Genomic DNA, 11,637 nt, shown 5'->3' on the forward strand with positions numbered 1-11,637 from the left:
CGACCGTGCGTGTTAGTTGAGTCGCTTCAGCGGCTAAGTCCAAAAAATTTCCAAAATGCAGAAAAATACACATAATTGAAGAAAATTGGGCTTGCTGTGCTTAATAATATCGTTAATAGATTAAAAATAAATTTCCGCTGTGTTAGCTGGGCCTTACTTGGACGGTACGAATTCTGCGGCTATGTCCCGTGGTGCGTGGTACTTGAAACCAGTTCTGCGGCTATGTCCGACCGTGCGTGTTAGTTGAGTCGCTTCAGCGGCTAAGTCCAAAAAATTTCCAAAATGCAGAAAAATACACATAATTGAAGAAAATTGGGCTTGCTGTGCTTAATAAAATCGTTAATAGATTAAAAATAAATTACCGCTGTGTTAGGTGGGCCTTACTTGGACGGTACGAATTCTGCGGCTATGTCCCGTGGTGCGTGGTACTTGAAATCAGTTCTGCGGCTATGTCCCACCGTGCGTGTTACTTGAGTCGCTTCAGCGGCTAAGTCCGAAAATTTCCAAAATGCAGAAAAATATTCATAATTGAAGAAAGTTGGCCTTGCTGTGCATAGTAATGCCGTTAATTGACTAAAAATAAATTTCCGCTGTGTTAGCTGGGCCTTACTTGGACGGTACGAATTCTGCGGCTATGTCCCGTGGTGCGTGGTACTTGAAACCAGTTCTGCGGCTATGTCCGACCGTGCGTGTTAGTTGAGTCGCTTCAGCGGCTAAGTCCGAAAATTTCCAAAATGCAGAAAAATATTCATAATTGAAGAAAGTTGGCCTTGCTGTGCATAGTAATGCCGTTAATTGACTAAAAATAAATTTCCGCTGTGTTAGCTGGGCCTTACTTGGACGGTACGAATTCTGCGGCTATGTCCCGTGGTGCGTGGTACTTGAAACCAGTTCTGCGGCTATGTCCGACCGTGCGTGTTAGTTGAGTCGCTTCAGCGGCTAAGTCCAAAAAATTTCCAAAATGCAGAAAAATACACATAATTGAAGAAAATTGGGCTTGCTGTGCTTAATAAAATCGTTAATAGATTAAAAATAAATTACCGCTGTGTTAGGTGGGCCTTACTTGGACGGTACGAATTCTGCGGCTATGTCCCGTGGTGCGTGGTACTTGAAATCAGTTCTGCGGCTATGTCCCACCGTGCGTGTTACTTGAGTCGCTTCAGCGGCTAAGTCCGAAAATTTCCAAAATGCAGAAAAATATACATAATTGAAGAAAGTTGGCCTTGCTGTGCTTAATAATATCGTTAATAGATTAAAAATAAATTTCCGCTGTGTTAGGTGGGCCTTACTTGGACGGTACGAATTCTGCGGCTATGTCCCGTGGTGCGTGGTACTTGAAACCAGTTCTGCGGCTATGTCCGACCGTGCGTGTTAGTTGAGTCGCTTCAGCGGCTAAGTCCAAAAAATTTCCAAAATGCAGAAAAATACACATAATTGAAGAAAATTGGGCTTGCTGTGCATAGTAATGCCGTTAATTGACTAAAAATAAATTTCCGCTGTGTTAGGTGGGCCTTACTTGGACGGTACGAATTCTGCGGCTATGTCCCGTGGTGCGTGGTACTTGAAACCAGTTCTGCGGCTATGTCCCACCGTGCGTGTTACTTGAGTCGCTTCAGCGGCTAAGTCCGAAAATTTCCAAAATGCAGAAAAATATACATAATTGAAGAAAGTTGGCCTTGCTGTGCTTAATAATATCGTTAATAGATTAAAAATAAATTTCCGCTGTGTTAGCTGGGCCTTACTTGGACGGTACGAATTCTGCGGCTATGTCCCGTGGTGCGTGGTACTTGAAACCAGTTCTGCGGCTATGTCCGACCGTGCGTGTTAGTTGAGTCGCTTCAGCGGCTAAGTCCAAAAAATTTCCAAAATGCAGAAAAATACACATAATTGAAGAAAATTGGGCTTGCTGTGCTTAATAAAATCGTTAATAGATTAAAAATAAATTACCGCTGTGTTAGGTGGGCCTTACTTGGACGGTACGAATTCTGCGGCTATGTCCCGTGGTGCGTGGTACTTGAAACCAGTTCTGCGGCTATGTCCGACCGTGCGTGTTAGTTGAGTCGCTTCAGCGGCTAAGTCCAAAAAATTTCCAAAATGCAGAAAAATACACATAATTGAAGAAAATTGGGCTTGCTGTGCATAGTAATGCCGTTAATTGACTAAAAATAAATTTCCGCTGTGTTAGCTGGGCCTTACTTGGACGGTACGAATTCTGCGGCTATGTCCCGTGGTGCGTGGTACTTGAAACCAGTTCTGCGGCTATGTCCGACCGTGCGTGTTAGTTGAGTCGCTTCAGCGGCTAAGTCCGAAAATTTCCAAAATGCAGAAAAATATTCATAATTGAAGAAAGTTGGCCTTGCTGTGCATAGTAATGCCGTTAATTGACTAAAAATAAATTTCCGCTGTGTTAGCTGGGCCTTACTTGGACGGTACGAATTCTGCGGCTATGTCCCGTGGTGCGTGGTACTTGAAACCAGTTCTGCGGCTATGTCCGACCGTGCGTGTTAGTTGAGTCGCTTCAGCGGCTAAGTCCAAAAAATTTCCAAAATGCAGAAAAATACACATAATTGAAGAAAATTGGGCTTGCTGTGCATAGTAATGCCGTTAATTGACTAAAAATAAATTTCCGCTGTGTTAGGTGGGCCTTACTTGGACGGTACGAATTCTGCGGCTATGTCCCGTGGTGCGTGGTACTTGAAACCAGTTCTGCGGCTATGTCCCACCGTGCGTGTTACTTGAGTCGCTTCAGCGGTTAAGTCCGAAAATTTCCAAAATGCAGAAAAATATACATAATTGAAGAAAGTTGGCCTTGCTGTGCTTAATAATATCGTTAATAGATTAAAAATAAATTTCCGCTGTGTTAGGTGGGCCTTACTTGGACGGTACGAATTCTGCGGCTATGTCCCGTGGTGCGTGGTACTTGAAACCAGTTCTGCGGCTATGTCCGACCGTGCGTGTTAGTTGAGTCGCTTCAGCGGCTAAGTCCAAAAAATTTCCAAAATGCAGAAAAATACACATAATTGAAGAAAATTGGGCTTGCTGTGCATAGTAATGCCGTTAATTGACTAAAAATAAATTTCCGCTGTGTTAGGTGGGCCTTACTTGGACGGTACGAATTCTGCGGCTATGTCCCGTGGTGCGTGGTACTTGAAACCAGTTCTGCGGCTATGTCCCACCGTGCGTGTTACTTGAGTCGCTTCAGCGGCTAAGTCCGAAAATTTCCAAAATGCAGAAAAATATACATAATTGAAGAAAGTTGGCCTTGCTGTGCTTAATAATATCGTTAATAGATTAAAAATAAATTTCCGCTGTGTTAGGTGGGCCTTACTTGGACGGTACGAATTCTGCGGCTATGTCCCGTGGTGCGTGGTACTTGAAACCAGTTCTGCGGCTATGTCCGACCGTGCGTGTTAGTTGAGTCGCTTCAGCGGCTAAGTCCAAAAAATTTCCAAAATGCAGAAAAATACACATAATTGAAGAAAATTGGGCTTGCTGTGCATAGTAATGCCGTTAATTGACTAAAAATAAATTTCCGCTGTGTTAGCTGGGCCTTACTTGGACGGTACGAATTCTGCGGCTATGTCCCGTGGTGCGTGGTACTTGAAACCAGTTCTGCGGCTATGTCCCACCGTGCGTGTTACTTGAGTCGCTTCAGCGGCTAAGTCCGAAAATTTCTAAAGTGCAGAAAAATATTAAATAAAGCGGTTATATAAGTAAGTATGTGTATGTATTCTAACATATACAAAATTTAGTATGATCGGAAATGATTAAGGAAGAGAAAAACTTAATTAAAATTTCTGGCGGCAGCCGAAGGGCCATCCGCCGGTGTCCGCGGCTCTGCCTCTTCCGTGACTGACGAATGCTGAGATAAGGGGGGTCCAGACTATAGTATATGAGCTTGGCGAGCGAGGCTCTCCTCGAGCAGGGGGAAGTCTGAGATTGGACTACCGGCCGCCGGGGACCCTGTCGCCGGCAGGCCATTCGCGCTTCCGCCCCGCGTTGGCTGAGGCAGTTTAGGGCAAGAGTGGCACAAGTGCACCGACCGCCGTGTCCTTTGGGGTCGGCGCCCGTCACCCCGCTCAGTGGCCGGCGAAGACCGGCCGAGTCTCGGGTTCGAGTCGGCACAGGACACTGAGTGCAAGAGTGACACAAGTAACGGCGTTCACGGGCGGCCTCTGGGAGATTGCCCTCAGTACCACCGGGCAACGCGGGGGACTGCAGGCCTCGACCCGCGCCGCTCGATCCCCGTTTAGGGCAAGAGTGGCACAAGTGCACCGACCGCCGTGTCCTTTGGGGTCGGCGCCCGTCACCCCGCTCAGTGGCCGGCGAAGACTGGTCGAGTCTCGGGTTCGAGTCGGCACTCGAGCCTGAGTGCAAGAGTGGCACAAGTGATGGTCTTCACGGGCGGCCTCTGGGAAGCTGCCCCTAGTACCAGCGGACAACAGCGAGGGACTGCAGGCCTCGGCCCGCGCTACTTGCGACCGTTTAGGGCAAGAGGGGCACAAGTGTATCGACCGCCGTGTAATTTGTGGTCAACCCGCGCTGTTGCCTGCGAAGACCGGCCGAGTCTCGGGTTCGAGTCGGCACAGGGCACTGAGTGCAAGAGTGACACAAGTAACGGCCTTCACGGGCGGCCTCTGGGAGATTGCCCTCAGTACCACCGGGCAACGCGGGGGACTGCAGGCCTCGTCCCGCGCCGCTCGATCCCCGTTTAGGGCAAGAGTGGCACATGTGCACCGATCGCCGTCTTCAACGGGGTCGGCGCCCGTCAACCCGCGCAGTGGCCGGCGGAGGCTCCGGTTCGAGTCGGCACTCGATTCCGAGTGCAAGAGTGGCACACGTGACGGCCTTCACGGGCGGCCTCTGGGAAGCTGCACTTAGTACCAGCGGACAACCGCGGGGGAATGCTTTCCTCGGCCCGGTGTACTTGCAACCGTTTAGTGCAAGTGGGGCACAAATGCACCGACCGCCGAGTCCATCGGGGTTGGCGCACGTCAACACGCGCGGTGTCCGGCGGAGGCTCGGGCTCGAGTCGGCCCTCGACTACGAGTGCAAGAGTGGCACATGTGACGGCCTTTACAGGTGGCTTCTGTGAGCCGGCCCTTAGTACCAGCGTGCATCCGCGGGAGACTGAAGACCTCTCCCCGCGCTGCTCGAACCCCGTTTAGGGCAAGAGGGGCACATGTGCACCGATCGCCGTCTTCATCGGGGACGGCGCCCGTCAACCCACGCAGTGGCCGGCGGAGGCTCCGGTTCGAGTCGGCACTCGATTCCGAGTGCAAGAGCGGCACACGTGACGGCCTTCACGGGCGGCCTCTGGGAAGCTGCACTTAGAACCAGCGCGCATCCGCCGGGGGACTGCTGGCCTCGGCCCGCTCTACTTGCAACCGTTTAGGGCAAGTGGAGCACAAGTGCACCGACCGCCGTGTCCATCGGGGTTGGCGCACGTCATCACGCGCGGTGTCCGGCGGAGACTCGGGCTCGAGTCGGCACTCATCTACGAGTGCAAGAGTGGCACATGTGAAGGCCTTAACGGGCGGCCTCTGGGAAGCTGCACTTAGAACGAGCGCGCATCCGCCGGGGACTGAATTCCTCTCCCCGCGCTGCTCGAACCCCGTTTAGGGCATGGGGGGCACATGTGCACCGATCGCCGTCTTCATCGGGGTCGGCGCCCGTCAACCCACGCAGTGGCCGGCGGAGGCTCCGGTTCGAGTCGGCACTCGATTCCGAGTGCAAGAGTGGCACAAGTGATGGCCTTCACGGGCGGCCTCTCGGAAGCTGCACTTAGAACGAGCGCGCATCCGCCGGGGACTGAATTCCTCTCCCCGCGCTGCTCGAACCCCGTTTAGGGCAAGAGGGGCACAAGTGTACAGAAGTCCGTCTCCTGGGGAATCGCGTGCTCGGCTGCCCTCAATGGACAGGCAGAAGCAGGGGTCTGCTCGTAGGTGACTCGGCACTCGAGTGCAAGATTGGCGCAAGTGACGACTTCTCGTGCGGTCACGGTGAGGCTGCCGGCGGTGTCTCTGGCTTCTGCCGCATATATATTCCCGTCCGTGCCCTCCACGTCTTCAGATTTCAAAGTCCCATCCGTGCGTGTTAGGTAGGCCGATTTTAGGGGACCTGCCGCTCGCATTCGGCCGGGTCGCGCTCTCTGAGGCTCAGACGTTACGAGTCTCCCCTGAAAACGCCGCGCTGGCACCTTATTTTGTAGGAAAATTTCACACTTCCTCTAGTTGAACTAACGGATGCGTCGCTGATAAATTGGCCCTTTTTCCGCATAAGACGATTCCTGAGCCTTGGGTGGTGTCTGGATACATCAGGAGGACACAACTGACGGAAGAAAAGCCCGGGTCCGTCCTCCGCCCGGCAGGGGAACGATTTTACGAAAAAGGCCGGCTTCGTTCCCCTTCCCGGCAAGCAGCAGGTGGACGATTTTACGAGAAAGACCGGGTTCGTCCACCTTCCCGGCAAGCAACAGGGGAACGATTTTACGAAGAAGGCCGGCTTCGTTCCCCTTTCCGGCAAGCAACAGGAGGACGATTTGACGTTAAAGACCGGGTTCGTCCTCCTTCCCGGCAAGCGACAGGGGAACGATTTTACGAAAAAGGCCGGCTTCGTTCCCCTTCCCGGCAAGCAGCAGGTGGACGATTTGACGATAAAGACCGGGTTCGTCCACCTTCCCGGCAAGCAACAGGGGAACGATTTTACGAAAAAGACCGGCTTCGTTCCCCTTCCCGGCAAGCAGCAGGTGGACGATTTTACGAGAGAGACCGGGTTCGTCCACCTTCCCGGCAAGCAACAGGGGAACGATTTTACGAAAAAGGCCGGCTTCGTTCCCCTTTCCGGCAAGCAACAGGAGGACGATTTGACGATAAAGACCGGGTTCGTCCTCCTTCCCGGCAAGCAACAGGGGAACGATTTTACGAAAAAGGCCGGCTTCGTTCCCCTTCCCGGCAACCAGCAGGTGGACGATTTGACGATAAAGACCGGGTTCGTCCACCTTCCCGGCAAGCAACAGGGGAACGATTTTACGAAAAAGACCGGCTTCGTTCCCCTTCCCGGCAAGCAGCAGGTGGACGATTTTACGAGAGAGACCGGGTTCGTCCACCTTCCCGGCAAGCAACAGGGGAACGATTTTACGAAAAAGGCCGGCTTCGTTCCCCTTTCCGGCAAGCAACAGGAGGACGATTTGACGATAAAGACCGGGTTCGTCCTCCTTCCCGGCAAGCAACAGGGGAACGATTTTACGAAAAAGGCCGGCTTCGTTCCCCTTCCCGGCAAACCCTTCGCCACCGCGATGCCGCGGCCCTCTGTCCCCCGGACACGGTCTATAGGCGGCGTATCGTGGACACACTGCAACCGACTCACTCGTAGTCCGGGCGCGTGCTAGACTCGCGATGCCAAACGGCGCTTCGGCGCTTATGCATGTCGAGTGAAGAGAGGGAAGGGTGCCCTAATGGCACCACGGTTCTGGGGGCGCTCACGTGGCGTCCCCCTAACGGCACGAAGTGGCCCCTGCTCGCAGGGGCGCACGGAGTGCGAGCGTTGAAGTATGAACTGGACCCCCTCGCCGGACCCATCCGGGACCGCGTGGAGGGGGAGGAACGAGCTCCAAGTGAGTCTTCGGTTCCCTGGTTGATCCTGCCAGTAGTCATATGCTTGTCTCAAAGATTAAGCCATGCATGTCTCAGTGCAAGCCAAATTAAGGTGAAACCGCGAATGGCTCATTAAATCAGTTATGGTTCCTTAGATGGTGGACAGTTACTTGGATAACTGTGGTAATTCTAGAGCTAATACATGCAACCGAGTCCCGACCGGAGACGGTCGGGACGCTTTTATTAGATCAAAACCAATCGGTCGCTCACGCGGCCGTTTGCCTTGGTGACTCTGAATAAATGGAGGCGGATCGCACGGTCTACGAACCGGCGACGCATCTTTCAAATGTCTGCCTTATCAACTGTCGATGGTAGGCTCTGCGCCTACCATGGTTGTAACGGGTAACGGGGAATCAGGGTTCGATTCCGGAGAGGGAGCCTGAGAAACGGCTACCACATCCAAGGAAGGCAGCAGGCGCGCAAATTACCCACTCCCGGCACGGGGAGGTAGTGACGAAAAATAACGATACGGGACTCATCCGAGGCCCCGTAATCGGAATGAGTACACTCTAAAGACTTTAACGAGTATCCATTGGAGGGCAAGTCTGGTGCCAGCAGCCGCGGTAATTCCAGCTCCAATAGCGTATATTAAAGCTGTTGCGGTTAAAAAGCTCGTAGTCGGACTTGTGTCCCACGCTGCCGGTTCACCGCCCGTCGGTGTCTAACTGGCACGCACGTGCGGACGTCCTGCCGGTGGCCCGAGCCGGCGCCCGCGGGCGATGGGGGCGGCGACGCTCCCACGCCTCGGGTCGTCTCGGGGAGGGCCTACACAATCCCGTCGCGGTGCTCTTGACCGAGTGTCACGATGGGCCGGCACTTTTACTTTGAACAAATTAGAGTGCTTAAAGCAGGCAGCAGCCGCCTGAATACCGAGTGCATGGAATAATGGAATAGGACCTCGGTTCTATTTTGTTGGTTTTCGGAAGCCCCGAGGTAATGATCAAAAGGGACAGACGGGGGCATTCGTATTGCGACGTTAGAGGTGAAATTCTTGGATCGTCGCAAGACGGACAGAAGCGAAAGCATTTGCCAAGAATGTTTTCTCTGATCAAGAACGAAAGTTAGAGGTTCGAAGGCGATCAGATACCGCCCTAGTTCTAACCATAAACGATGCCAGCCAGCAATCCGCCGAAGTTCCTCCGATGACTCGGCGGGCGGCTTCCGGGAAACCAAAGCTTTTGGGTTCCGGGGGAAGTATGGTTGCAAAGCTGAAACTTAAAGGAATTGACGGAAGGGCACCACCAGGAGTGGAGCCTGCGGCTTAATTTGACTCAACACGGGAAACCTCACCAGGCCCAGACACCGGGAGGATTGACAGATTGAGAGCTCTTTCTTGATTCGGTGGGTGGTGGTGCATGGCCGTTCTTAGTTGGTGGAGCGATTTGTCTGGTTAATTCCGATAACGAACGAGACTCTAGCCTGCTAAATAGTCGCATCCGGTATCCTCTGTGCTACCGGCGACTCCTAATCTTCTTAGAGGGACAGGCGGCTTCTAGCCGCACGAGATTGAGCAATAACAGGTCTGTGATGCCCTTAGATGTTCTGGGCCGCACGCGCGCTACACTGAAGGAATCAGCGTGTCCTCCCTGGCCGAAAGGTCCGGGTAACCCGCTGAACCTCCTTCGTGCTAGGGATTGGGGCTTGCAATTGTTCCCCATGAACGAGGAATTCCCAGTAAGCGCGAGTCATAAGCTCGCGTTGATTACGTCCCTGCCCTTTGTACACACCGCCCGTCGCTACTACCGATTGAATGATTTAGTGAGGTCTTCGGACCGGTGGGCGCGGGGTTTCGGCCCTTCGATTCCACCGGGAAGATGCCCGAACTTGATCATTTAGAGGAAGTAAAAGTCGTAACAAGGTTTCCGTAGGTGAACCTGCGGAAGGATCATTAACGGCACCGAGAGTGACCGAACAGAGAAGGAAGGCATTAAGAAACCGAGGACGGTTGCTGGCTCTGGGGGAGTGCGTAATCTCGCTTGCGAGTGGACCGCCTTCTCGTGGAAGTACCCGTGTCTGGTCATTCATGATAATACAACCTCTACTGATGACTGAAAAATAGATGACGTCAACCTGAGGGGGGACCGGTCGGCGAAAGTCGCACCGACTCCCCCCGCATGAGGGGGAAGACGCATCATAATATGTGACCACTACTGATGACTGAAAAATAGATGACGTCAACCTGAGGGGGGACCGGTCGGCGAAAGTCGCACCGTCTCCCCCCGAATGAGGGGAAGACGCATCAAAAATTAATAAAAGGAAGGCATTAAGAATGAACCAGATGAACGGGGCTCTGCGGAAGGCGTAATCTCGCCTGTGATTGGACCGGCTCTTCCTGGCAGCGGCCGGATCTCGGAGATAACGTCGTCGGCCTGAGGTGTCCAGGTCGGCGAAGTAATCCCCCGGAGGGGGACGGCAAGACCGTCCCGCCTCGAGGTGGGAAGTAGGAGCGAAAGATGGTGAGTGGGTGCCGGCGGCACGCGGGCTCCGAGGATCCTCAGGGATCCAAGGACAACCCGCGCGACCGCGAGCACTGGGCTTAAAGCCACTTTATCTGCCCACGCAAGGCCGTTTCGGCGGCGCTTGAACGAGAGGGGAGCGCGGTCTGACCGTGCCGCTGTTCTGGGGGCAGCTCCCCCTCGAAAAATAACAACTACCTGTCCTACGGGACTAGCAGTAGCATCCTACCCGAAGCTCTGCTCGAATCTAGAGAAAAACAACCCTGAGCGGTGGATCACTCGGCTCGTGGGTCGATGAAGAACGCAGCTAATTGCGCGTCGACATGTGAACTGCAGGACACATGAACATCGACGTTTCGAACGCACATTGCGGTCCTTGGATTTCCAATCCCGGACCACGCCTGGCTGAGGGTCGGCTACATGAAACCCGTGGGCCCGCGCGGTCTTTAAGATAATAAGGGAAAGAAAGAAAGAAAGAAAGAGAAAGAAAGAAATAAAGGCACGCGAGCGGCCCTACGCTGGGGGGTCTGACGAGCCTGCACCTCGCACCGCCGGCGTCGCTCCGAGCAATCGGTGGCGGCGTCGGCGACTGCGAGGAGGTTAAGGGGAGTCAGTCGCCCTTGAAGGCTTCACAGGGTTCGGTGGAGCGAGCGGATAGACTTAGCTCGCCCTCCTCTCCTCGGCGACGGGGCCCATCCTTCCCCGATCGCGTCTGAGAAGAACTGACGCCCGGCTTGATGTGATGGGAGACAGGCAAACTCCCGAGACAGAGAGAGAGACACACACTTGCCGGGCGGGAGCGAAAGATATGACCACAATAAATAATGACCACAAAAAAAACAAAACAAAAAGAAATCAGTTCAATGAGAGAGGCTAAGCTTCCGACCGCTCACATCGGCCCGTCGGTACAAGAAACCATCTTTCCGACCTCAGATCAGGCGAGACTACCCGCTGAATTTAAGCATATTACTAGGCGGAGGAAAAGAAACTAACAAGGATTCCCCCAGTAGCTGCGAGCGAACAGGGAAGAGCCCAGCACGGAATCCCGCGCGGAGACGTGCAGGGAGATGTCGTGTGTGGGAGGTCCCACTCTCCCGGGGCGCGGTCCAGCGAGTCCAAGTCTCCCTTGAATGGGGCCATCGCCCGCAGAGGGTGCCAGGCCCGTAGGACCGCGGCCGCTCCCGGGTGGGGACTCTCCTCAGAGTCGTGTTCCTTGAGAGTGGAGCACTAAGAGGGTGGTAAACTCCATCTAAGGCTAAATATGACCACGAGACCGATAGCGAACAAGTACCGTGAGGGAAAGTTGAAAAGAACTTTGAAGAGAGAGTTCAATAGTACGTGAAACCGTTCAGGGGTAAACGGGAGAGACCCGGAAGACCGATTGGGGAGATTCAGCCCCGTCCGCGCAGTGCCGGCCCCCGGGCGGGTGCTCCCGGATGTTCCCGGCCGCCGGTCGCGCCGCGAGGCGCGCGCCGGTGCGAGTCGGGCCCACCGGCCGCTCGGGGTCTAAAGCCGCGGCCGCGGCG

The 11,637-nt window shown here is 53.9% G+C and overlaps 2 non-coding genes and 1 pseudogene across 2 annotated transcripts; all 3 read left to right on the top strand.

The window, feature by feature from the left end:
• Positions 1–7,628: 7,628 nt before the first annotated feature.
• Positions 7,629–9,546, top strand: LOC147870598 (small subunit ribosomal RNA). Its single transcript, XR_015533320.1, has one exon. It is a non-coding gene; the product is annotated as a small subunit ribosomal RNA (ribosomal RNA).
• Positions 9,547–10,370: 824 nt separating this feature from the next.
• LOC147870599 (5.8S ribosomal RNA) lies at positions 10,371–10,526 on the top strand. The gene has a single exon (XR_015533306.1). It is a non-coding gene; the product is annotated as a 5.8S ribosomal RNA (ribosomal RNA).
• A 509-nt stretch (positions 10,527–11,035) lies between these two features.
• Positions 11,036–11,637, top strand: part of LOC147870600 (large subunit ribosomal RNA) — a 4,225-nt pseudogene continuing 3,623 nt past the window's right edge.

Source organism: Zootermopsis nevadensis, unplaced genomic scaffold (genome assembly GCF_977971745.1).
Source record: "Zootermopsis nevadensis isolate Lab colony 2312 unplaced genomic scaffold, Znev_1.0 Znev_ptg000238l, whole genome shotgun sequence".
In the NCBI taxonomy this organism is placed as follows: Eukaryota; Metazoa; Arthropoda; class Insecta; order Blattodea; family Termopsidae; genus Zootermopsis; species Zootermopsis nevadensis.